The sequence below is a fragment of the Acinonyx jubatus genome, chromosome B4 (genome assembly GCF_027475565.1).
Source record: "Acinonyx jubatus isolate Ajub_Pintada_27869175 chromosome B4, VMU_Ajub_asm_v1.0, whole genome shotgun sequence".
NCBI lineage: Eukaryota > Metazoa > Chordata > Mammalia > Carnivora > Felidae > Acinonyx > Acinonyx jubatus.
Genome location: NC_069387.1, coordinates 21,402,605 through 21,430,397, shown reverse-complemented (window position 1 = coordinate 21,430,397; position 27,793 = coordinate 21,402,605).

Sequence of the window (27,793 nt, the reverse complement as noted above, 5' to 3'; positions counted from 1 at the left end):
ACAATTTCTTCCAAACATTTTAGAAGGTAGTCCATGAGAAAGTTTACCGACCCCGGGAGGTTTTGAATGCCAGTGAATCTGATTTGTTTTGGAAACTGTTGCATTTATGAAACATATTTAATGACATTTAATTCTCCCCCATAACTCCAATTTTCCGTTGAGACACAGGGAAAATAGCACTTAATGATTCTATTTCTATTTTTTTTATGTTTGTTTATTTTTGTGTGAGCAGGAGAAGGGCAGAGAGAGAGCGAGACAGAATCCGAAGCTGACTCCAGGCTCTGAGCTGTCAGCACAGAGCCCGACACGGGGCTCGAACTCACAAGCCATGAGATCATGACCTGAGCTGAAGTTGGACACTTAACCGACTGAGCCACCCAGGCACCCCAATGATTATATTTCTAAAGGCTCTCTCTTTATCATATGTAAACTTACACAGTGCTAATAAGGAGACATTTTTAAATGAATGAGTGGAAACAAAATAAAAGAAATTGTAGTCTCTTGGCTTCTGCAGCTTTATAACTGAGACTTCTCAACTTTCTGGAAACATCTTCCAGCTTAAGAATCTCAGTCATCAAAATTATAAAAACTGCTGTGAAGCCAATGCTTTTTTTTTTCAATGTAAAAACAGTTTTATGGGGTTTCTTATTATGAAAATACAAAAGACAGAAATGTTTTCCTAAAAAGTCCATCCACTTTTCCCAGGAAAAGACAATTCCTGGGTCAATTGTATCTATGTCAGTGGTTCTCAGTCCAGGTGATCTGGCAATGTCTGGAGGCGTTTTTGGTTGTCACAATTGGATGGATGGAGGCAGCTACCGCCATCAGAGGTCAAGGATCCTGCTAAATATCCTATGGTGTACAGGACAGCCCCTTGTAGCAAATAATTATCTGGTCCCAAATGTCAATAGTACCAAGGTTGGCAAAACCTGAAACACATTACACGTGGGTACAGACGCAATGTTTTACAAAATGAGATCATATGTAGATACTGTGTTGTCACCTCTTTTTCTTACTTGATATGTCAAAATCTCTTCCATACTAAAAATACACTTCTCCGGACTTTTTCTCCGACAGCATTTTAATGAATCGGTTATCCTTAAGTCTTTTAGAAACCTTGTAACATCCTTACACAAGGGGTGTGTAAGTGTCAAGTGTGCGTTGTGCGATCTGCTTCATAATAATACCTGGAAATATGAAGACAACTAAAAAATATACCCTTTAGGGGCGCCTGGGTGGCTCAGTCGGTTAAGCGTCTGACTTCGGCTCAGGTCACGATCTCACGGTCCGTGAGTTCAAGCCCCGCGTCGCGCTCTGGGCTGATGGCTCAGAGCCTGGAGCCTGCTTCCGATTCTGTGTCTCCCTCTCTCTCTGCCCCTCCCCCGTTCATGCTCTGTCTCTCTCTGTCCCAAAAATAAATAAACGTTAAAAATATATATATATATACGCTTTAAAGTGATTATTGCTTCCCCTGACTCTATCATTGTAGTGAGAGCTTTAATATTTATTCCTTACCGTGTCTCAAAGACTGTGAATTTTAGCTACCTTATCGATACAGCCAATTCATCTAGCAGCTTCCTGCAAAGTGGTATAAACGGTCATGGCCTTGCATCTTCTTTTTTAGAGTTGTTAAAGTTCTGGATTTCTTTATGCCACGGCCTTCCCGCCCTTTTTTTGTTTTTGTTTTTTGTTTTTGTTTTTCACTGCAGCCTACAACAAGAAGTAAGTGTTACATTGAGACCAAGTGCACTGCTGTGTATATATGTATGTGTGCGTAACGGAAACAAGTTTCTTAAAATAATGCTTACTTTTACTATATACATGCATTCTAATTTAATTTTTCTTCGATTTCCTCTTTTAAATTTTCATTAGAACTCCGGGGCACCTGGGTTAAGCATCTGACTTCAGCTCAGGTCATGATCTAGCAGTTTGTGGGTTTGAGCCCCACACCGGGCTCTGTGCTGACAGCTCAGAGCCTGGAGCTGCTTTGGAGTCTGTGTCTCCCTCTCTCTCTCTACCCCTCCCTCACTCTCTCCCGCTCCGTCTCAAAAAAAATTTTTTTTTTAATTTTTAAAAAATAAATAAATGTTGACTATAACCCCAAATTCATTTCATGGCCCACCAATGGTTGTGACTTGGAATTTGAAAACCATTATGGCCTTGGTTTTACTCCGATTAATCATTGCATTTATAGCATAGGCTGACCCTTTTACTCCAATACATTTGCTGGGAAGATGGAATCATTGAAGAACAATGTAATTTTTCATTAAGTGAGCTAACCTGCAATTTATGTTCCCGCACACTTTTGAGGGTGAAAGGGGTTCCTCTTAATAATTATTCCAGTCATCAAGGATAAACCCAAAGTGTCCCAGACAAAATAGCAGGTGTGGTCACTCCATCAATAACTGACAGAAGAGAAAAGTTATTTTCATATTTTTCCCTATTTTCTCCTACAACACATTCCTCTGTCATGTCCATGAAAATTTAGGATCTCTGATATTTGGTGCATGAGTCTTATAGTTTGGTAGAATATGCTAGAATCAGGAGCTGTGGATTCTCCTCTCAACTTCAAAACCAAATGATGGGCTTTGAACAAATCTTTACATCTCCCCGGCCTTAATTATTTCATATATAAAATAAGAGTTTAACGATCTGTACGATTCCTTTCAACTCTAAAATTAAATGACTTTGGGGCACCTTGCTGGCTCAGTCAGAAGAGCATGTGAGTCTTGATCTCAAGGTCGTGAGTTCAAGCCCCATGTTGATGAAGAGGTTACCAGAAAATAAATAAATAAACTTTAAAATAAAAAACTAAAAAAAAATTTAAGTGACTTTATGCCATAGGAAACAATACGAAAAAAGCTTGCAATATACATGAGGTAACTAAGTCACATAATATCCCAGCTTTCCCCCAAAACATTATCTCTTAGGACATTTGAACACAAGAACATTTCAATACAAGTACGTTTCAATACAATACACTTGTACTGAATAAGAATAAGAATATACTTGGTGCTGGGCTCAAAGAATTAACAGCCAAATATGTAACCGGATTGGAAGCCGAAAGTGTCCCCTTCTTTTGTCCACCCAGGCACAATCCCCCCAAAAAAGACAAGATGATTAGGTTAGAGTAAGTTTCTCAGATGAAACCAAACAACAGGTAAGAAGAAAGAGTCTGGGGTTGAAGAAAACTATGACAAGAGGCTAAACGAGAGGCTGACAATGTTGACATCACAATTTTGTTAAGAGTAGATCCTATTTTTCTTAACTTTATTTATTTTTAAGAGAGAGAGAGAGAGAGAGAGTACAAGTGGGGAAGGGGCAGAGAGGGAGACACAGAATCCGAAGCAGGCTCCAGGCTCTGAGCCATCAGCACAGAGCCCGATGCGGGGCTCGAACTCACGAACCATGAGATCATGGCCTGAGCTGAAGTCGGACGCTTAACTGACTGAGCCACCCAGGCGCCCCAGAGTAGACCCTATTTAAATTCATGGTTGCAACCCTGTGTGTCGACTATAATTTCAAAAATAAATTAAAAAAATACACAGTAAAATAAAATCACGGTTGCTGAGTCAGTTAATCCTCATCGTTTTATTCAAATTGAATGACACACAGCACATATGGTTTTAAGAGGTGCCGACCACAGAGGGCGTTTGTCATGTTCGTCACTGCCCAGCATCTCTTGAAACATTCTTTTCGTATGGGAAGAGCCCTTCCTCCCCAGCAGGAAGACCGGATTCATTCTCCCAGCACCCAGAAAATGAGGTCCGGGATTTGACTGGGACTCCAGCCATCTGACACACCGCCGGCCTGACACTTCAGCTCAGAAGGGAGTGACAGGCACAAGAAGGTGTTCAGGGGACGCGTCCCCTCTCAGGGTTGCCAGCATTGTCTCTGCCCGTGTGGCACCCATGTGAGCACCAGCAGGGTGATGGAGGCCTCCCCCCAGAGCAGCCCCTGTTAAAATGTGGGCTTGTGGGGTGCCTGGGTAGTTAAGCCTCGGACTCCTGACTTTGGCTCAGGTCATGATCTCCCGGTTTCGTGAGGTTGAGCCCCACGGCCGGCTCCATGCTGACCCTGTGGAGCCTGCTTGGGATTCTCTCCCTCCCTCTCTCTCTTTCTCTCTCTGCTCCGCCCTGCTTGCTCTGTATCTCTCTGTCTCAAAATAAGTTAAAAAATAACAAACTTTAAAAAAAATGTGGGCTTGTTCCAGCCCCCCTCTGACTCTCCTGGGGGAGTTGCTGAACACCCTGAGGTTACGCAATGCATTCAAAGCTATTTCGAGGAAGCGCTGTTGTACTAAGGACACTGAAAGATACCATAGCTCAGTTTTGTCTAACAAAGTTTGACTAACAGGCGAAGAGGTTAGTTTTGTCCCAAGACTAAGAGGTTAGTTTTGTCCCAAAGGGCGGAAGTCTGTGATGGGACTCTGGACAAGGAAGATGGCTGAGGCGGGAGAGTTTAAGGAGCAGTAGACACAGAGCAGTGGCCCGCGGAGAGCGGATAGACGACTCTGACACCTGAGCCTGCATTTGTGTGTTCATGATTTGGGGGGCACAGGGTAGTCATCATAGAGGTTCCCTTCCGTGTAAAGTGATTAGAACTGATTTTAGCAGCAAAGACATGCACGTTTTCACAAGTTTAAACACTTAACTTCAGGGGCACCTGGCTGGCTCAGCCGGTTGAGTGTCCGACCTCAGCTCAGGTCATGGTCTCGCAGCTCTCAGGTTCGAGCCCCTCGTCGGGCTCTGGGCTGACAAACAGCTCAGAGCCTGGAGCCTGCTTCGGATTCTGTGTCTCCCTGTCTCTCTGCCCCTCCCCTGCTCATGCTCTGCCTTCCTCTGTCTCTCAAAAATAAATACATGTTAAAAAAAAAATTAAACCCTTAACATCAGTGGTCTCAATATTAGCATTCTGTGAGAATTCCCAGAAAGGTGCATCTAGAAGAAAACTCAAAAGAAGGAATAACAATCTCCTGGGAAAAATGAGAAAGTTGGGAGGAAAAGGGATGGGAGAGGAAAAGGATTTTTATTTTTATTTTTAAATATAATTTATTGTCAAATCGGCTAGCATACAGCGTGTAAAGTGTGCTTTGGGTTTTTGGTGTAGACTCCCGTGGTTCATTGTTTCCATACAACACCCGGTGCTCATCCCAACAAGTGCCCTCCTCAATGCCCTTCACCCATTTTCCCCTCTCCCCCACCCCCCCCCCATCCACCCTCAGTTTGTTCTCTGTATTTAAGAGTCTCTTATGGTTTGCCTCCCTCCCTCTCTGTTTGTAACTATTTTTCCCCCTTCCTTCCCCCATGGTCTTCTGTTAAGTTTCTCAAGATCCACATATGAGTGAAAACATATGGCATCTATCTTTCTTTGACTGACTTTATGTCACTCAGCATAATATGAAAAAGGATTCTTAGATCTTAGAGACAGGCAACTGTGATGTAGAATCAGAATCTGTGCATGAAACTGTCATAACCAAGCTGATTGCTTGGCTTCATTGGTGATTGATATGTAACATCACATGATTGTTTCAACTATATACCTGATGCTTGTAACATTGCCGCGATGCCTGGGTTAGGCATACCACGGTCTGTTTAGTGATCTTATATATACACTGTCCATGCTGATGACTGTCACTGTGGATGGGAAAGATGAAGGGGATACAGGAGAAAGTATATTTTGTGTGTGAGATTGAAGCCATTTGCTCTGAGCATGGATTCTCAATCTTTCACTCCATATCTACTATTTATCTACCTGTCTATCTATCACGGTATATGAAACTTTCTGAAGTATTATGCTCCCATTTATATACTGAGATTTTGCAAAGGGGAACATGAGGAAGTAAAATATGGAAGTAAACTGTTTATTCCTACAGCTATTTTATTTTTCAAGTAATTTCTACACCCAACATGGGGCGCGAACTCACAACCCTGAGATCAAAGGCTGTATGCTCTACCAACTGAGTCAGCCAGGGGATAACTTTGAATGCACTCCAATTTCTATTTTAAAAAGAAATAATTGGGGTGCCTGGGTGGCTGAGTCGGTTAGGCGTCCGACTTCGACTCAGGTCACGATCTCCTCCATGAGTTCGAGCCCCGCATCGGGCTCTGGGCTGATGGCTCAGAGCCTGGAGCCTGCTTCCGATTCTGTGTCTCCCTCTCTCTCTGCCCCTCCCCCACTCATGCTCTGTCTCTCTCTGTCTCAGAAATAAATAAACATTAAAAAATTTTAAAAAAAGGAAGAATTCCTAAAGAAATTTAATATTATTAACAGCTGATTGCAATCGCATCAGTATCGTGAGAACTGCTTTGCGCTCTACACACCCTGACTAAAGAATCATGATGATTTACCCTGGAAAACGCACAAGTACAGTGGAAGGATTTGAGAAACGAACTTCATGACTATCCCCCAAAAATATAGAGTACAGATTAGTAGTATATTAGTTTTCTATTTCTGTGTAATAAATGACCCCAAAGCATAATAGTTTAAAACATCCATGCACATTTAGTATCGCGTACAGTATAGATATATCATAAATCCAATAACAGCTTGGCTTAGTAGCTCATAGAGTCAGAGTCAAATCGTGGTGGAGGCAAGTTCAGGAAGACTCGCCTGGGGCCGGAGGACCTCTTTGCAAGCTGGCTCGCTCACATGGGTGGCAGACAGCTGGCTGTTGGCACATGGGTGCTGCCCAAAGGCACTTCCATGTCTTTATGGCACGGTGGTTCGCGCCCCCCAGGACAAGGAATCAAAAAAAGGAGCAGAGCAAGAGCTTCCATGGCCTTTATGACCTAGCCGTGATGTCACGCACCATTATCTCCATCGTAATCTGTGAATCACATGCGCCAGCCCTGACTCAGTGTGAAGATAGACGATGTAAGAAAGTGACTACCATGAGGATTATTGGGGGCCATCTTGGAAAGGACATATTATAGAAAAAAGGGAAATACGATTGGGAAAGGAGCAGTCCTTCCCCTTTAGGTAATAAGAGATGAATGCTATCTTAAGACTGGCACATTGAGGGGGGTCTGGGTGATTCAGTTGGTTAAGCGTTAGACTTCCGCTCAGGTCATGATCTCACAGTGCATGAATTTGAGCCCCCACATCTAGCTCTGTCATCAGCGCAGAACCCGCTTCAGATCCTCTGTCCTCCCCCTCTTTCTGCCTCTCTCTCTCTCAAAAATAAACATTAAAAAAAAAAAAAAAAAGACTGGCATATTGAAACTGTTGGGCGAGTAGAGAAAGAACTGTAAAGAAAGGGTGTCAGGAACCTAGGACCTAGATAGAAGAGAAAGGATAATGGCTCTCCGTGGATCCTAGCTCCTTAGGAAATATTTAGGAAGGTAGAATGGGTGGGAGAAAGAGCTGAATGCCTGGCAGTAGGATTTATACTAGATTCTTCCTCAGAGCTTCGATCCCAAAGGGCTCCTTCTCATTTCCTCGAGATGCTTCCTTTAGGTCACTACACTCATTTCACCAGAATACGGAAGGATCCTAGGGCTCAAGAAAGAAAATATTTAATAGTAAAACTTGTGAACTAATGGGAAGCCTGGGGGGCTCTGTCAATTAGGCATCCGACTCTTGATCTCAGCTCAGCTCACGATGTCACGGTTCGTGAGTTCGAGCCCCGCATCGGGATTGGGATTCTGTCTCTCCCTCTGCCTGCTTCCTTCTCTCCAAATAAATAAATAAACTTAAAAAAGCTTGTGAGCCAAAAAAAAAAAAAAAGGCATAAACCAGTAAACCTCATGCCGGTAAAGCTCCTGAACCCATCTTCACGGATATGGCAGAGAATGAAGAATGACAGGGCTGGCACCATATGACTGCTCTGATACAGGGTCTGTGCTGTTACCTAGCTGGACCGTCTGTAAGCACGAATCCCACCCACACCACCAGGGCTACCATTGCATGAAGCCAGGCAGGGGAGAAACTAATTACTGTTGAACATTTGACATGCGCTGGGCACCAAACTAGGTGTTTTCTACACAGTGTTTAATATAATTCTCCGCATTTCACAAAGGTGAAACTGAGGCTCAGGGTAGTCCAAGGGGTCAGGGTCTGCTAATTGTTTCCCCAAGGACCAGTTTTCATCCTTCCTTTTCATACTAGAACCTTCATGGTTTCAGCTAGGCACATAGCTGGCCAGCTAGAGTCTATGAGTCTCGACCTCTCCTCCACCCCGGTAATAGCCAAGTCAGTCAATAATAGTCCATGGAAGGTGATTAGAATAGAAGTATGTAACTTACAGGTCAGGCCTTTTTAAGGAGTGCCTTCCGCTGACATATTTCCCCCATTCCCAACAGGCAGGAACATAGATGTAGTGATGGGGCACCCAGGTGGCTCATTCGGTTAAGTGGCCAATTGGGGCTCAGGTCATGATCTCACTGTTCATGAGTTCAAGCCCCGCGTCGGGCTCTGTGCTGACAGCTCAGAGCCTGGAGCCTGCTTCAGATTCTGTGTCTCCTCTTGTCTCTGCTCTTTCCTCACTCATGCTCTGTCTCTGTCTCTCTCTCAACAATAAATAAACATTTAAAAAATTAAAAAAAAACATAGACGTAGTGCTGAGTCAACTTCCACCCTGCAGATAAGACCACAACTTTATGGCATTGCAAACCCCAAGTTCTCAGATGGCCACATGAAGCTATTAGCTTGGACTGCCAGCCATCTTGAAGTTTTAAGTGAGAAAGAACTAAAGTAATATATTTTATTTACACCATCATTCTCTTGATCTCTATTAAAGCAATTAAACCAGTATTCTAACCAACACGTGAACGTGTCAGAGATCGACCAGCAGTAAGTGGCAGATCAGAGACATGTCCGCTTTCAAACTTCTACTCCATCACTTGCCATGCACTTTCACAGGGAAGATGTCCTTGTTAAGGAGAATGTTACTTTTTTTTCTTAAGTAATCTCCACGCCCACCATGGGGCTTGAACTCATGACCCCGCGATCAAGAGTCCCATGCTTTGCTGACTGAACCAGCCGGGCACCCCAGAAGAATGTCACTTTTTCTCTCAACGCTCTTGTGTATTCTAAGAGCTCAATACAAATTTGAAAATGAGCGAGTCCATTCGGACAACTTTATGCCCTTATTTAGTGAAGAACCAAAATTATGTCTCCTTCAATGTTGAGCACAATCTACCTCCATTATGATGAATGTTACACTTTTTAGAATTTGGGCTCTGTTTATGTTCTGTTTTGGGGTTCTGACTCATTTTTCTTTGGAACAGAAGTCTATTTGAAGGATGTTAAATTTACTGATTGTTTTTTCAAGTGCAGTGTTCTCTGGGCACATTTTTCCTGTAGCTTATACAGATGCCTACCATCCTGCTATTTTTATATAGCTCTTCCTATTCATACTAAAAATAAGAGCATGTACAGCTAGTATTAAACCAATACCTACTGGTGTGGTCATACCTGTTGGTAATAAAATATTGAAATAGTTCCATATTCCTTGGTGAACAGCCAACACCCTATGACCTCTGAGGTTTCCCAGCTGCTCTCACATCTATGCTCCCTCTTGTAGCGTCCCTGTGGTCCCAGCACTCAGAAACCAATAGGCAGCCTCCAGCTCTGTGATGAGTCCTTCTGGATTAATTGCTGCCTATATCCTAAGGTCATTAAGTATTTTTAACGTCACTTCCGGACGCATGTCCAGTCTATGGCTTGCAAAGTAACTTTTTAATTTTTTTAATGTTTATTATTTTTGACAGAGAGAGAGAGAGTGAGAGACAGAGGGCCAGTCAGGGAGGGGCAGAGAGAGAGGGAGACACAGAATCTGAAGCAGGCTCCAGGCTCTGGGCTGTCAGCACAGACCCCAACGTGAGGCACAAACTCATGGAACATGAGATCACAACCTGAGCCAGTGTCAGATGCTCAACCAACTGAGCCACGCAGGCACCCCGACAAAGTAACTTTATGATAGTTTCTAAAGCTCTTCATTTCAACAATGCCTTTGAGAAACCAACAGCATGAAGATACTATTCTGCTGATAGTTTTATGTCTTCTCAAAGACTTTATGTATATTTCCATAATTCAAAGCATACATTTGCAGCATTCTTCCAAGGCCTTCCCACCAAATCCCCACTTACCCTACTACTACACACACACACACACACACACACACACACAATCATTAAGCTAACACAAAACGGCACTATAGGGAAATAAATTAAACATAATTCAATTTTACTCAAAACTACTCTGTACTTTAACCAATTTTCCCAAGTAATTCTATGTTCCCAAAATGAAAAGTATCCTGTTCACTTACACTGTCAAATTACGTCCTCTAAAGCTGGGGTCCACACATCACATAACGCCTCACTTGCGCTGGTAATCATGGAACAAAGCCCCATTTAAGTAAAATAAAATGAATCTCCTTTCCATTTTCTGACAATCACAGCATAATGTATGTAGCTTTTATTGTTAGCTACAGTAATGGCACTTGAAAAATATATTAGGGAGTGTTTGATATAAGACATTTAGTATCGTGTCTGATATGTTATCAACACAATGAATATTAGCAATGATTATTCTTGTTATTTATTATGATTATTATTATTATATATCTCAACTGCAAATCTTATCCTATTGTCCTCCCTTGCTTAAGAACCTGTGTGACTGACTCCCCATTGCTTTTCTTTTCTTTTTTGTTTAAGTTTATTTATTTATTTCAAGAGAGAGAGAAGGTGGGGGGAGGAGCCGAGAGAGAGAGAGAGAGAGAGAGAGAGAGAACCACGAGAGAGAGAACCCGATATGGAGCCTGATCTCACAAACGGTGAGATCATGACCTGAGCTGAAATCAAGAGTCGATGCTTAAACTGACTGAGCCACACAGGCGCCCCTCCCCATTGCTTTTCTTAACACAGTGTAGTAGGTTTGGTGGTCAGGCTTTCGGCTTCCTTTTCAGCCCTCGTCTCTCAAAACTCATACTCTGTCTCCCTTTTACCTTCAAATCGTAGAAAACTTCATTAAGTCCCCTAACCGGACCCTGTCTCTCTGATCACTGGGCTTTTGCACATACTGCTCCCTTTGCCTGAACACTTTACCTGGGTAATTCTTGTCCATTCATAAGGTCTCAGTGTAGATGATGCTTCTTCCTTGCAGGTCTGGGTTAGATGCCTCATGTCTACGCTTTCACAGCAGCCTGGGCCTCATGACACTGCTTTGCCATGTGGTGATTTGCCCATCTCCCAAATCACAAGCTTTGTGAACATGAGGAAATGATCAGTCTCTTCTCCCTCTTGTATCCCCATAGACTGCGTTAGTACAGCAATTGTTGAATAAATCAATGTTTGAAGAGGAATGCGGGCTTCTCTCATAATAAGAATAAACCCTTTCACTCTGAGGCAATTCATCGCATATATCTAAAGAGACTGAAAACAAAACAGAAATCTATATTTATATTTAATTACCATGTGTAAATAAGTTAATACGCCTCTTACATTTTAGATGGCAGCTTATGTTTTCATTTCATAGCCAATAAAATAGAGTAAGAATATTTACTCAATTTTTTTTTTTTGAGAGAGAGGGTGCAAGTGAGCAAGGGGCAGAGAGAGAGAGAGAGAGAGAGAGTGAGAGAGGGAGAGAAGCAGGGCTCACCCAATGCAGGACTCACACTCATGAACCATGAGATCATGACCTGAGTCAAAGTCAGATGCTTAACTGAGCGACTGAGCCAAGTAGGCACCCAATATTTACTCAGTTGTATTGAACTTGAAGGAGCAAGGGAGATTAAAAGTATTTTTAATTATCAACTATTAATTTTTAGTAGTAGGCTAATAGGCATTTTGTTATATAAATCTTATGTCCTTTCTCCATTAAACATATCTTCAGTAAATGTTTTTGAGACTAAAAAGTACCCAGAGTATGACTGAATTATATTTTTAAGAACTATAATCTGTATTTAATTTACCTCTTTCCTAAATCTCATGATTATAGTGTCCTTAATTAATTTTGCTGTATGGTATTTTTTTTTTAATCCAAGGAACATATAATCAAATCTATCTTGTCATAGGATACAGACAAATATTCATATGTACTTTTAGAAGTAATAGGAACAGATGAAAGTTAAAACTTAAAGTAAACACAAATAACTAGTAAAATTATATCATATTTAATTAGGAATTAAATGCAATTAGGAATCTTTTTTGAATTAGCTTATATAGGCCATACATACGTGGTTATATTTCTACTCTTTTTTTTTTAATTTTTTAAGTTTATTTATTTATTTTGAGAGAGAAAGAGTGACAGCAAGCAGGGAGGGACAGAGAGAGGAGAGAGAGAGGGAATGGATCCCAAGCAGGCTCCACACTGTCAGCACAGAGCCAGATGTGGGGCTTGAACCCACGAACTGTGAGATCATGACCTGAACCGAAATCAAGAGTCAGATGTTTAACTGACTGAGCCACCCAGGCGCCCCTGTATTTCTACTCTTGAGTGGTAAACATCATTCTGTATTCTTGATGAAAACAATGTTATAAGCACTCAAATAATGACTTACTTCAAAATTAAAGCTGAAAGGGAGAGCAGGACCTCAGCCTTCTGGAACAAAATTGGACCCGAATGTCTAGAACCCTTTTTCAGGCAGAAAACTAAATACATTCCTTGTTACAAATAAAAGAGTGTTGTTGCCTTTAGACGACTGGCTTTCACGCTGCAATCTGAGATCACATATTTTGATGGAAGCCAGAGCTTTAGGACAGGCAAATTTACCAGAACGATTTGTTTTTAGGGAAAAAGAGACATAGAGAAGTGGAAATGGATTTTTAGACTGTCTGCATGAAAAAAAAAATGGGAAAAGATTTCCAGTAAAGTTGCTCAAGTTGGAGGAAGGAGGGAAGAGTCAGATCTGTAGATGCAGCTGCAAACCGGATCGAAGGTATGGAGTTTCCAGGTATAAGGAGCGACCTAAAGAAGTAAATTCCTAATGGGGCACCTGGGTGGCTCAGTCGGTTAAGCGTCCGACTTCATCTCCAGTCATGATCTCAGGGTCCATGAGTTCGAGCCCTGCGTCAGGCTCTGTGCTGACAGCTCAGAGCCTGGAGCTTGCTTCTAATTCTGTGTCTCCCTCTCTCTCTCTGCCCTTCCCTTGCTCGTGCTCTGTCTCTCTCTATCTCAAAAATAAACATTGAAAAAAAAATTTTTTAATAAAAATAAAAAATAAACATTTCTCCAAAAGAAATACAGCAGGGGTCAATAGGCACATGAAAAGATTTTCAACACCATTAGTCTATACAGAACGGTAAATCAAAAGCCACAATTAGATAAAACTTCTTACTGGATTTTTTTTAAGTTTATTTACTTATTTTGAGAGAGAGAACATGAGCAGAGGAGAAGCAGAGAGGGACAGAGAGAATCCTACGCCGGCACCCCACCATCAGCACAGAGCCCAATGCAGGGCTCACACTCACAGACCGTGAGACGGTGACCTGAGCGGAAGCCAGGAGTCAGTCACTCAACCGACTGAGCCTCCCGAGTGCCCCTTTACTGGACTACCTTTGAAGAAAATGAACACAAATCTATAGAGACAGGAAGTAGATGAAAGACTGCAGGGGTGAGGAGTGGGGCCATTGGAGAGTCACAGGTACTGGGTGAGGGTTTCTTTGGGGGTGATAAAATGTTCTAAAATTGGTTGTGCTTACCATTGACAGCTGTGAATAGGCTAAAAACTATTGAATTGTACACTTTAAACAGGTGAATGTTACTGTAATGTGAATTACCCCTCAATAAAACAAGAAAAAAAAAACCCACAATAACAAGCATTAGCCAGTATGGGGAGAAATTCAAACCCTCAGACATTGTAGGTGAGACTATATAGCGGTGAAGCCACTTTGGAAAACAATTTGGCCGTCCCTCAAAAGGTTAAATATAGTTACCATACGACCCAGCAATTCCACCCGTCGGAATCTGTGCAAGAGAATTGAAAGCATATGTCCACACAGAAAGTTGGAAATGAATGTTCATCGTAGCGTTAGTCACAGTAGCCTGAAAGTGGCAACGAACGGAATCAATGGATGAATGGATAAGTAAAACACCGTATAGCAGCACAACAGAATATCAGCAATGCACAAGAATTATGTACGGATACATGTTACAACATGGATGGACTTCGAAAGCACTAAGCTAACGGCAAGACGTCAGTCATCACAGATGACCACATTTGTAGATTCCCATTTGTACGAAATGTTCAGCGTAGGCAAATCTATAGAGACAGGAAGTCGATCAGTGGTCATCTAGGCCTGGGAGGTGGGGGAAGGAATAATAAGAAAGTGGGCAGGGACCAGTAACGGGTATAAGATATCTTTGGAGGATGGTGAAAATGTTCTAAAATTAGCGCACGGTAATGATTGCCCAGCCCTGTAAACATATTTAAAAACATGGAACAGATGCTTTAAAACCCGTGTATTTCATGATATGTGAATTATATCTCAATGAAGCTGCTAAAAAAGAGTTGATTGTGGGGCGCCTGGGTGGCTTAGCTGGTTAAGCGTCTGACTTGGGCTCGGGTCACATTCTCGAGGTTCCTGAGTTCAAGCCCCACATCTGGCTCTATGCTGATAGTGTGGAGCCTACTTGGGATTCTCTCTCCCTCTCTCTCTGCCCCTGTCCTGCTCTCTGTCTCTCTCTCTTTCTCAAAATAAATAAATAAACTAAAAAAAAAGAAAAAAAGAAGAGAGTGCTCGGCATATTATCAATACTGAGTTTTCAGCCTCTCACCTACTTCCTTTCACCTACCTCCAACTGTGGCTTATTCCTTCCATGGACTACCTTTCTTGAATAGAATGTGTGTCCCTTGTACCTGGGGAAGAAAGATGAACATTTTCTATTTTTCTCATAAAAACCAAAAAAACTCAGCATGTTGCTTCTTCCTCTTTCGGGTGTCAGGGATTACCATTCTGAAATTTAGAACTCTAGGGGCGCCTGGGTGGCTCAGTGGGTTAAGCGTCTAACTGCAGCTCAGGTTATGGTCTCAGAGTCCGTGAGTTCGAGCCCTGTGTCACGCTCTGTGCTGACAGCTCAGAGCCTTGAGCCTGCTTCTGATTCTGTGTCTCCCTCTCTCTCTGCCCCTCCCCCCTTAATAAATAAATATTTAAAAAAATTAAATTCAGAGTCTAAAGGAAGCAATCTCTAGAGAGATAGTTGAATGATCCTGCAAGAATAGTCCAGTCACTCTTACTTTTCTGTGAGACTTTCTGACCTACATGGAGCTGAATTTGCTTGCCCTGCAAAACTTCTGCTGTCAGTGTATAAATCTCCCTAATGTAAGGATTTTTCATTCATTAAAATGGCTTCCGGTTAAACATTTTGGAATTGCTAAAAAAAATTTTTTTTTTTTTTTTTTTTTTTTTTTTATCTGAATGGATCTCTCCTTTCCATTTCAGGACCTCACACTCCTCCAGAGCTAAGCATAGCAAACAAAAGAACAATCTCAAAATGATTAGTGGAAAAGAGTAAGCTTTCTTTTTCCAAAGGGCTTGTTTTTTTGACTGTGCTTTTTCTTTCCTTCTTCTTCTTCTTTTTTTTAAGAGGGAAATTTCCTCTCTCTGGCTCTTCAAGTGAGGTCAGAGCTTCAAAAATACCATACTGTATCATTTACTTGGACATTTTCTTAGAACAGGATTAACTTTGGGAAAGAGTTTAGGTGGTTACAAATGACTCAGAATGATAAAAGATGAGTCAGGGAGCATTGCTAAAACTGTAGCCCCTTCACTACAACCTTAGGAAGATTGGATTTTTTTCTGCAACTTGGCAACCGTAAGCGTATATTGATTAGCTTAATGGATTCCTTCTGAGTATGGTAATGAAAACACAGGCAGAATGTTCTTAGCACACCAATAAATTCTACCATTTTTTGATACTTGGAAAAATTACTAGGCTCAGGAAGCAAAGTTCAACCACATAGCAATCTTTGCATTATTGGAAAACGCTCTAAGAAGAAAGGCACTCTCAGCTGGATCTCTGTTTACTCAATAATATACAGAGACCAAGCGATCTTTAGTAAAAAGCAAAGTTTTTTTTAAGTTTAGGACGTAGCCTATTTCCTCTGAAACTTGAGAAATTATCTGATCATCTTCACTCCGGGAAATATCTTTAAAAAAATTTTTTTTAATGTTTATTTTTGCCAGAGCATGAGTGGGGGTGGGGGGAGCAGAGAGAGAGGGAGACACAGAATCCGAAATAGGCTCCAGGCTCTGAGCCATCAGCACAGAGCCCGATGCAGGGCTCGAGCTCACAGACAGTGAGATTATGACCTGAGCCGAAGTCGGGTGCTCAACCGACTGAGCCACCCAGGCGCCCTGGAAATATCTTTTTAACAGGTTACTTTGGGATAAAACCACATAATAATGACCAACGTCCTTAGTGTGTTCTGGGCACTGTCTAAAACTTTTACCTGTATGAGCTCAGTTCAGCCTCACAGTCCCTGTATAAGATAGTCACCATTATTATCACCAGTTTATAGATAATAAAATTAAGGTACAGCATATTCAGTAAGTGGCAGAGCAGGGAGTTGAATTGAAGGCAGTCCCATTCCAGTGCAAACACTATTTCTGTGCCATATTGCTTTTTCAGGTTATGGTCTTTCATTCGAAGAAAGGGAATCCCATTTTATTTTTTTCTAAGTTTATTTACTTATTTATTTTGAGAGAAAAAGAGCTAGTGAGAGAGAGAGCATGTGCACGCGGAGGAGGGGAAGAGAGAGAGGGAGAGAGAGACAAAATCGTAAGCAGGTCAGCATAGAGCCTAATGTGGGGCTTGAACCCATGAATCACGAGTTCATGACCTGAGCCGAAGTCGGAAGTTTAACCAACTGAGCCACCCAGGTGCCCAGAAATTCCATTTTGGTCTCACGAATGGATCCTTGTGATGAAGTTGAGTCTAGTTAGTGTTCATTCTGAAGATCTTTTGGGGCCCCCTTTTTATTTATTTATTTATTTTTTTTTGAGTGAAATTTCTAGGATCCATCTGAAATCTTGGGCATCTGAAAGGAGAATGTGTTGCTTTATAAATGCAATGTTTATCCAGTTGAGTTGGATCGACCATTCATTGCTTGGATACCCAAGTAGATGGAATAATGACATCTGTCAGGAATAGAGAATAGCCTCTTAATCCGTAGTTCTTAGGTAGTATCTTCATTTAAAGGGTGGCTTTAAGTTAATTCCAGTGATGACTGGAGTTTTGCATCCAAGACCATCCTAAAAGAAACTGAAAGGGCTTTAACATCTGGAGCTCAAGTCTGATACTTAGAGGGGACTGCCTCACTGATATGTTTCCCAACTTTATTTTTTTTTTATTTTTTAAAAAAAAATTTTTTTTTCAACGTTTTTTATTTATTTTTGGGACAGAGAGAGACAGAGCATGAACGGGGGAGGGGCAGAGAGAGAGGGAGACACAGAATCGGAAACAGGCTCCAGGCTCCGAGCCATCAGCCCAGAGCCTGACGCGGGGCTCGAACTCACGGACCGCAAGATCGTGACCTGGCTGAAGTCGGACGCTTAACCGACTGCACCACCCAGGCGCCCCATGTTTCCCAACTTTAAACTAGTTTGTTATGTTTCTCATTTTGTAACTGATTACTAAAAGTTTTACATGTTTAAGACATTTTAAAAACCATAAGCAAGTCATAATAAAACTGAGACTGGAGATTCTGATCTCTTGAGGTATTGGTGATATTTGCTGAAGTTTGTGATGTAAACAGTGCTTCCCACCAGATGTTCAGGAATATAATAGGGAGGATTTAGAACTACTTTTAGTATTCTTTTTTTTTTTACATATTTTATATATATATATATATATATATATATATATTTTTTTTTTTTTTTTTTTTTTTGAGAGGGAGAGAGAGACACAGAGAGAGAGACATCAGGGAAGGGGCAGAGAGAGAGAAGGAGACAGAGAATCCGAGGCAGGCTCCAGGCTCCGAGCTGTCAGCACAGAGCCTGCGGCGGGGCTCGAACTCGTGAACTGCGAGATCATGACCTGAGCCGAAGTCAGACACTTAACCGACTGAGCCACCAGGCGCCTCTAGAACTACTTTTAGTATTCTTAAAAGATGAGTAAAAGCATAATTCCGTAAAGTTATGTAAGCTAGTTAAATGTCAATTTCTCTATTTTTTATTGGAATATATCAACAGTAATTAACTATGAGCTCTCCAGAAAGAGCCTATTTCATTCATCCTTCTGGGAGCAGTGCTCAGAACATGCCTGGCATGTGGCAGGAAGTAAACAGTTATCTAGAGAAGTGACCACATGCCCACAGAAGCTGTGATTGGCTGCTGATGACATCATAGAGATTCCTGGGATTTATTAAATGGAGCAGATGGTTACCAGAGTGTTTCAACATGCTAGAGTTTTTTTTAACAACCCAAATTTTATCAATCTAACACATAGTTAATGTCATGCATAAATACAGAGTGACTGCTGCTAAATTTTAGTGACCAATAATAGCCACAAAGAGCACTGAAGTGTCTGTATGTTACTTACATAATTGCTTGGGGTTTTTTTGTTTATTTAGTTTTTTTGTTTATTAGTATCAGAACATTTTTGTTTATTAGTATCAGAACCACAGCAGTGATCTGTGCAATCTTCCCATTTTGTCAATTTCAGATGATTTTTTATCTGATAAATACATGGCTCGGTTTTGCAAGAGAAAAAAGGAGATACACTGCGGCAACCAATGCTCCCCCGATATATGCATATGGCCAGATGAACGCATTCAAAGGATTGCAGTCTACTGGAGAAGATAATGAAAGGAATAGCCAAGGGTAGAAAAGGTATCTTTGGTGGTGATGGTAAACATTCTGGGGTAGAACTATGTATATATTTGTGAACGTGTGGATCCCGGGTATGAGGTCCTAACCCATAAAGCCACCCACAAAGTAAGAGCTCAAGACTTGGCCTGGAGTCACAGAGATAGGAAGCACCCTCCTCTTCCCCTCCACCCCTCCACGTCCATTCCTGTCCCCTCCAGCCCTCCACCCTTCTTTGTCCCACTGCTCTATCCTTAATAGCAAACTCAAACCTCCCCCTTCGCCCAGGCAAAAAAGGTGATTGGCTCATTGGCAGAGGGATTCTGGCATTCCTGAGTCCTCTCACTGAATACCTTCAAAGTCCCTTTCTTAACCACTTAGTACAACATAATTTTCGTTGCTCTTTCAATCTCTGAATATTTTGGGGCGCCTGGCTGGCTCAGTGGGTTGAGCGTTTAGCTTCAGCTCGGGTCATGACCTCACAGTTCACAAGTTCGAGCCCCGCGTCGGGCTCTGAGCTGACAGCTCACAGCCTGGAGCCTGCTTCAGATTCTGTGTCTCCCTCTCTCTCTGCCCTTCCCCCACTCGTTCTTTTTCTCCCTCTCTCTCTCTTTCTCAAAAATAAATGAACATTAAAAATTTTTTTAAATATCTAAACACTGAGTCTTATTAATCTGCAAACCATGAGGTCACATAAACTTGAATTTGGGGGAAGATGCCTGCTTTAAGAACAGGACATGGGGGGTGCCTGGGTGGCTCAGTCGGTTAAGCGTCCGACTTTGGCTCATGTCATGATCTCTTGGTCTGTGGGTCCGAGCCCCACATTGGGCTCTGTGCTGATGGCTCGGAGCCTGGAGCCTGCTTCAGATTCTGTCTCCCTATCTCTCTCCTCCTCCCTTGCTCACTCTGTCTCTCTCAAAAATTAGTAAACATTAAAAAAAAATTAAAAAAAAAACAGGACTTGGGTTTATTTTCTTCTCTACATTTGTCTATAGTTTTCAATGTTCCCAAAAACCAAAATAAACCGCTGCTTTTGTAATCAGAGAGAAAACCAGTAAACCATCAGAAAGAAATAGACTGAGGAAGGAGGAGTAAGCAAACAACTTCACAGCAGTTGTTGGGAAGAGTTGAAATTCACACTCTAGAGGAAGATTTGTATTACCTCTAAGACTTACGTTAGGATAAGAGTGAGAACAGTTTACAGAGTGATTTTATGTACCTTTTCCAGTGTATGTTGGTAGTTCTTAGCCACAGGCTGATTACTACCTAAGTGCTAGCTTCCTTAATACATAGGAGACATGTGAACAAGTCAAGGAATATGAAGCTAGGCCCAATTTCCCCCATGTTTATCCGTTCATTCAGGAGGTATTGAACTATATTCCAAATCAAACAGCAGGTATTTTGAGTATAATAGGAGACAGGATAGACATGGTCTCTGCCTTCTGGAAATCTCACGTCTAGTTGAGGAGATAGGAGAACAAGTAAACATAAAACAACGGAAAACATTTAGTCCGTGCTATGGGAGTCAATTCCATCCCGCCAAAGGCCATTAAGAACACACTTAGAGTTGAACAAGTTGGCGTCTGACTCATTACAGTGAGGGGAACATACCATGTGGAACCACGGGCTGTCCCAGTGACACGGTGTTATTAGAACTCAGTTTGAAGAACCTTGTTGGGTGATTTATGATTTGCCCCACAACGGATGCTGTCAGAAAGTGGGGGGCGTGGGGGGCGATTCTATGATTGGATACAGAAGCATCAGACACTCATTTAGTAAGAGAGGGGAAAGTTTGGGATCTGTGGGTTTTACGTACAGTGGCCTGGTTTTGTCCGCGCTTTGCCCAAGTGACGAAGTGGCCTCGCTTTGTCTCATTTTATCCTGGTCTCTCGGAGGAAGCGTGTCTGAACTCGATAGTCTGTGAGATTGTTTACATCTGAGAGCACCATGGCATGGCCTAGCTGTGAATGCCAAGACAGCTTCTGAATGTCAGCTGCTCCTCTTTTCTCCCCACAGTAAATGAATGAAGGACTGCAACCCCAAACAGCAGGGGAGAAATCTGTGTTCACGGGGGAGTGATCAGGGATTGCTATTATCTTCCCCAGAATGCTACCACGAGGAATCCTTAGAAGAGCTTCTCAAAAGGCACATTGGTTGGTGGTATAATACAGTATCTCTATCCCACTAGAAAGAGGTGGTGTGGTTGTGTGTGTGTGTGTGTGTGTGTGTGTGTGTGTGAAAAAGAGACAGAAGCAGATCAGGAGAGAGAATGTGTTTGCATTGAAGGTTCTGGGCTAGGTGACTTTAAAGTCCTTATAGCGCAGGGGCCTCTGGGTGGCTCAGTCTGACTTTGGCCCAGCTCCGTGAGTTGGAGCCTCACTCGGGTCAAGCTCTGGCTGACGGCTCAGAGCCCGGAGCCTGCTTCGGATTCTGAGTTTCCCTCTCTCTCTCTCTGCCCCTCCCCCGCTTGTGCCCTGTCTGTCTCTTTCTCTCAAAGATAAATAAAACATTAAAAAAAAAATTTTTTTTTTTAGGTCCTTGTAGCTCAGCCAGTCTGTCGGTGCCCCTGACGAGACGACTCACGCACGCGTGGTGATCGAGTAGTTGCCCTAACGGATCAGCAAGGAGTCTTGAAGATCATCTGTCTGTGGCTAACAGAAACACAGGCCTACACAACAGAAGCAAATACCGATGCAATGACTACACATGACGACAGCTCTCCTGTTGACCGCAGTTAAAATAACGGGATGGAAAACAGTAAGAAACACAACACAGTACATTTTATTTTTCCAATCCCCACACCCTACTTCAAGTCCCTGCTCTCTCAGCTTTCTATTTTTATTAGAAAAACTATACCAGGAATATGTTGGTGCACCATGAATTCTGTCTTGAGTACCATGGCAACTGCTTGCTCTTAGCCGAGCATTTTATGTCCAGATTATACATTTAGACAATTTTTAAAGGATGCTTAACCTGATGGGTGCATCTCAGTAACAACTTCACAGGTAGAGTTCTTGCGCAGAGCCCCACAGCGGGTCACCACGAAGTGACAGCAGGGTGGGAGATAAGGAATTGATTATGCTTACGCAAAGAAGCTTAATGTTTTTCACCAACGTCGGAAGGGCTACGCGCATGCTCCAAGTGACAGATACCCTTCCCCCCGTCACCACACACACGTCTGCAAGTGTGCAGACGAATGGTCAATGGCTGGCCTTGAGTCTGGAAACCCAGGTTCCACCCTCTGGCTCTGCTCCTGAGCATGTAACCAAGAGTTGTGTGACTCACCTGCCCTATCTGGACGGTGAAGAGATTGGTCTAGAGGCCTCTACGACCCATCAGCTTTATGCTTCTGTGATTGGGGTTTTCCTTCTTGAGGACATTCTCTCAAGACCTTTCCCCCCTATTTCTTTATAGATAATGCAACATGGCTAAGAGTTTAAGTTTGGAATGTAAACAAACCCAGCTTAACGGCTGGCTCAGTCCCCCTGGATGCGTCCTTGAGAAGTTCTTTTATTTGTGAAATGGATCTTATAATAGTAACCACCTCATAGGGGTGTTGAGAAGATTGACATGAGTTTAATATTAGCATCTAGCTCATATGTTGTGCAGATTGTCTGAGATAATACGCATAAAACATACTTAGTCCTGTGTTTGACCCATCAAAAGCAAACAACAAATACTAGCAAATGTCAATAACAATCCTAAAAGGCGTCTTTCCCTTTGGGATGCCCTGAATGGCACAGGCAGCCAGCCACAAACCTTTTCAGATAAAGTAAGAAAATCTTGAGATACAAAGTATTTGCAAAACATTTACATTTCTTGAACTATCTTGACGCAATTTAACAGCCGTTGCCTAAATTCACTGGTTCTTGTCAATAAACCTCACCCTCGGGATTATTCAGGCCGAGGTTCCAGGTAAAAATCACTGTCTGCAGAGCCAGCTAAACAAATCGCTCTGTGTGATTGTGTCCAAAGTCAAGGCCTTGTCAAGCTAATTTGCCTCTGGTCAGTGAAGTTTTTACCTGCCAAGCGCTCCAGCTTTTACTTTAATCTCTTAATCTGAATGTTTAGTTTCTCTAAAAGCAGCCTGGTATCTTTACATCATTTATCTCTTCCATATCATTTATCTCTTTTTCCTGCACCGTGACCTGCACACATAGGCAGAGTCGTATCTGCATGGTTTAACCTCACCTGTATACTGCCTGTCAAGCAGGTGCAAACTGCCAGTCAGTTGTAGTAATACATGATAGCACTATATTTAAAACTCATATGGGGAGCCTAGGTGGCTCAATCAGTTAAGTGTCCGACTCTTGATTTCGACTCAGATCTTGATCTCAGGGTCGTGGGATCGAGCCCCACATCAAGCTCTGCACTGGGCATGGAATCTGCTTAAGATTCTCTCTCTCTCTCTCTCTCTCTCTCTCTCTCAAATAAAAAAAATAATACAAAGCTTCATATTAATATTGTGATTCCTGGGGCACCTGGGTGGCTCGGTCCATTAAGCATCCAACTTCGGCTCAGTTTATGATCTCACAGTTTGTGAGTTTGAGCCCTGTGTCGAGCTCTGTGCTGACAGCTGGGAGCCTGGAGCCTGCTTCGGATTCTGTGTCTCCCTCGCTCTCTGCCCCTCCCCCGCCTCTCTCTCTCTCAAAAATAAGCCTAGTATGTATATATATATATTGTGATTCCTTTCAATCCCTCTGAATTTAGTTTAAGAAGACCATTTAAAAACCTGCCTGTGTATATATTACTTATTCAATCACAAAATTACAGGTAATCATGAAAGATCCAAACATTGTAGTGTTAAAGAAAAAATGATTTGTGACGCTTGTTGAAGATGGTAAGGCACTTTTTGCAGGGGGGGACTGCTCCAGGGGAGCTTTGTAGTAGGGGCGCCTTTACTCCAACCAGGATAGTCGGGGGTTCATACGCAAGGAGCAGGCTGGAGGTCAGTGGATGGAAAAGAGGAACTCCCAGAGGTAAGGGGGCTTCTTATCAGACCCAACAGAATTTCTGCTGAAGGCAAGCCAGAAGGATAAGGTGGGGGAGGGGAGAATGAGGCATTTGATCAGGTACCAGGGTGAAGGCTTTTCTTTAAACTGGGTTAACGGGATTCTTGCTGAAACCGGATCTTGCAAAGGACAGACCCAGAAGCTCAAGATCAGGCTGAGGCAGGTGGAGGGTTTAGAGGCACCAGGTCAGGGTTAGGTCAAGGAGAGAATCTTCGTCGTAGAAATAATATCCTGCAATGCTAGTCTCCCATAACCCCACCCAGGGACAAAGTCTCTATCAGGGTTTTACACAGTCCTCTGAGCGTGTTCTGTGCCTGTACTAACTTAATTAGGCTAAAGAGCAAGCTGCTATAATTACAAGGGGACTAAGTGACTTTAAAAGCACCGAGCCTTGTTTTTCTTTCACCTAAAAATGCCAGCCTGAGAAAAAGCTATAAACTGCACGATTCCAAATATATGACATTTTGGAAAAGGCAAAACTAGGGAGACAGGAAAAGATGGGGGGCTGCCAGCAGTTGGGGCGGGGCAGGAAGAGGGATGAGTAGGAGGAACCCAGGGCATTTTTAGGGAAACGAAACTATTCCACAGGATACCGTGGTGGGAGATATAGGTCATTATATCTATGAGTCAAAACTCATAGAATCTACAATGTCAAGAGCAAACCCTAATGTATCCTATGGACCTCAGTTAATAATAATCATCCACTGTCACTAACGCACCACACTAATGCACGATGTTAATAACAGAGGAGGGGCGCCTGGGGGCTCAGTCGGTTTAGCATCCGACTCCTGGTTTCAGCTCAGGTCATGATCTCATGGTTCATGAGATCGAGCCCCGCATCAGGCTCTGCACTGACAGTAGGGAGCCTGCTTGGGATTCTCTCTCTCTCCTTCTCTCTCTCTCTGCTCCTCCCCTACTCTCTCCCTCTCTCAAAATAAATATGTAAAACTTAAAAATTAATAAAAAAAAATACAGGAAACTGAGAGGGGCAGTGGAGGGCTTATAGGAAATCTCTGTAATTTCTGTTCAAATTTTCTGTAAACTTAAAACTGCTGAAGAAAATAGTCTTTTTTTTAATTTTTTAAAATTTTTTTAAATTTATTTTTGAAGGAGAGAAAGAGAGAGAGAGAGAGAGAGAGCATGAGTGGGGGAGGAGCAGAGAGAGAGGGAGACACATAATTCGAAGCAGGCTCCAGGCTCTGAGCTGTCAGCACAGAGCCCGACGCGGGGCTCGAACTCACGGACCGTGAGATCATGACCTGAGCCGAAGTCGGATGCTCCACCTACTGAGCCACCCAGGTGCCCCATCTTTTTCTTTTTTTTTTTTTATGTTAAAGTAAGAATTCCAGGCTGTTAGGGAAATTCTGCTCCTCGTGGTCATTCAAGGACCCAGGTTCCTTGCCACCCCCGTGACCTGTCATTGTCTGAATAGTGAGAAACAGATGGGTCTCCAAGACACTGTCATTGTCTGAATAGTGAAAGACAGATAGGTCCCTCCCGGGTCCAGGTTCCAGTTGGTGGGAAAGATGAAGAGAAAGTGGAGGATGTATGCCCACTCTCCAAGAACCTAGACCTGCACACGACCCTAAGCCATCTTCTATTTTGAGAATTTAGTCACTTGCCCCCACCTACACACAAGGAGAGCTGGGAGATGTCTACACCGACGCCCAGGAAGATGGTAAGAAGAGATCATGGTGCACAGGCATCCCTAGCCACACACGCACACATATTCATATTTCATATTTTATTATGTATTATATATATATATGACAGGAAATTATAATTATTGTCATTTTAAAACTAGGATAATACCACAGCACATACTACGGTCCAACTGTTTTCAAATTTATAATTTATCTCGGACATAAGCACATGCTTTTCAGCTGCCTAATTCTTTTTTTATTAAGAAAAAAAATTTTTTAATGTCTGTTTCTTTTTGAAAGAGAGAGAGAGAGACAGGGCATGCGCGAGGGAGGGGCAGAGAGAGAGGGAGACACAGAATCCGAAGCAGGCTCCAGGCTCTGAGTTGTCAGCACAGAGCCCCACGCGGGGCTCAAAACCACAAACCACAAGATCATGACCTGAGCCGAAGTCAACCACTTAACCAACTGAGCCACCCAGGCGCCCCTCAGCTGCCTAATTCTTAATGACAGTTATATGTGATTCTATTTATAGATTTGCTGTAATGTGTTAACCTATCCCTGAACTTTTTACCTATTGTGCACTTTGTGCTGTGCCCTATTTTTTTCTATTTCACTTCTCCGGTCTGGTCCACGTCCTTTAATTACATGTGCTCAGAGTGGCGCATACTTCTCTTTTGTTTGGCCTTAAATAATATTTATTTAAGTAATTTGAATAATTTATCATCATGTCTTGTCTTTTCTTTTCTTTTTCTGTTCTTTCCTTTCCTTCCCTCTTTTCTTTTCTTTAATTAAATGTGTAACCAAATCATGAATTGTGTGACTCCTATCTGTGCTCTCTTCTGGCACAGAAACTTTGTAAGAGTCCCCCATTAAAGCTGTACTACAACCGTCTTATTCAGTAACATATCCCCAGACCCAGCCCTACACCTACCACAGAGTAGATACTCAATAAATACATGTCAGTTGAAAGTTGAGTGTATGAATGACTACCTACCAAAAATGTCTCAGATTTTTTGATCCAAACATCATGAACCTTTTGTATTTTTATAGATATTGCCAAATAGCCTCCCCGGCAAGTGTGTATACCAATTTACATTTTTAAGATTTTCACAACAAAAATACATAAGATCAAAGAGAGGAGCATTTTAAAATTCAATTTATGGGGCGCCTGGGTGGCTCAGTTGGTTGAGCGTCCGACTTCAGCTCAGGTCACGATCTCACGGTCCGTGAGTTCGAGCCCCGCGTCGGGCTCTGGGCTGATGGCCTCCTTCCGACCGGGCCTCCTTCCGATTCTGTGTCTCCCTCTCTCTCTGCTCCTCCCCCGTTCATGCTCTGTCTCTTTCTGTCTCAAAAATAAATAAACGTTAAAATTCAATTTATTATACCTCTATCATTGTGAGATGAGAAATGTTATTTTTGGTTTGGGGGAGAAATTTTATTTTGTTTTATTTTATTTTATTTTATTTTATTTTATTTTATTTTAATTATTTTGAGAGCTATAGAGAGAGCAAACAAGGGAAGGGCAGAGAGAGGGGGAGACAAAATCCCAAGCAGGTTCCACGCTGTTAGTGCAGAGCCCAATTCGGGGCTCTAATCCACAAACCCTGAGATCATGACCTGAGCCAAAGTCAAGAGTCTGACACTTAACTGACTGAGCCACCCAGGCGGCCCCTGGGGAAGCAATTTTAAAAAGATAAAATAGAGCCCTACTTAAATATGACAGATTTAGGTCTATCAAACTTTGTAAAATTTTCAAACATTATCTTCAAAATATCTCAAATATGTATTGTCATGTGTATATGGTTCGTTACTGTAACTGCTCAATTTTTCCTCGAAAAACTGAGATTAAACAGCAAAGGTTTAATGTTCTGAAGGCGTCTGGGTGGCTCAGTGGGTTGATTTCAGCTGAGGTCATGATCTCATGGTTCTTGAGATCCAGCCCTACATTAGGCTCTGTTTTGACGGTATGGAACCAGCTTGGGATTCTCTCTCTCTCTCAAAAATAAATAAACATTAAAAAAATAAACAGTGTATGTTTCAAACTGTTTATTGAAATATAATACAGGAAAATGCACATAAGTGTTGGGTTTCGTGGATTTTCACAAACTGAATCCTCTCTGTAAGCAGCTCCCAGATCAAGAAACTGAACACTGTCAGGACCCCTGCAGCCCATCAAATAACAGTGTTAATCGATACATGTATTTGTCTCAATTATATCAGCAAATCGATCACACGTGTAGTAATAATAGTAAGATGCATTTATATTACTATATTCAAAATACATTCGTGGGGTGCCTGAGTGGCTCAGTGGGTTAAGCATGTGCCTCTTGGTTTCAGCTCAGGTCATGATCTCACAGTTTGTGGGTTCAAGCCCAGAGTCAGGCTCCAT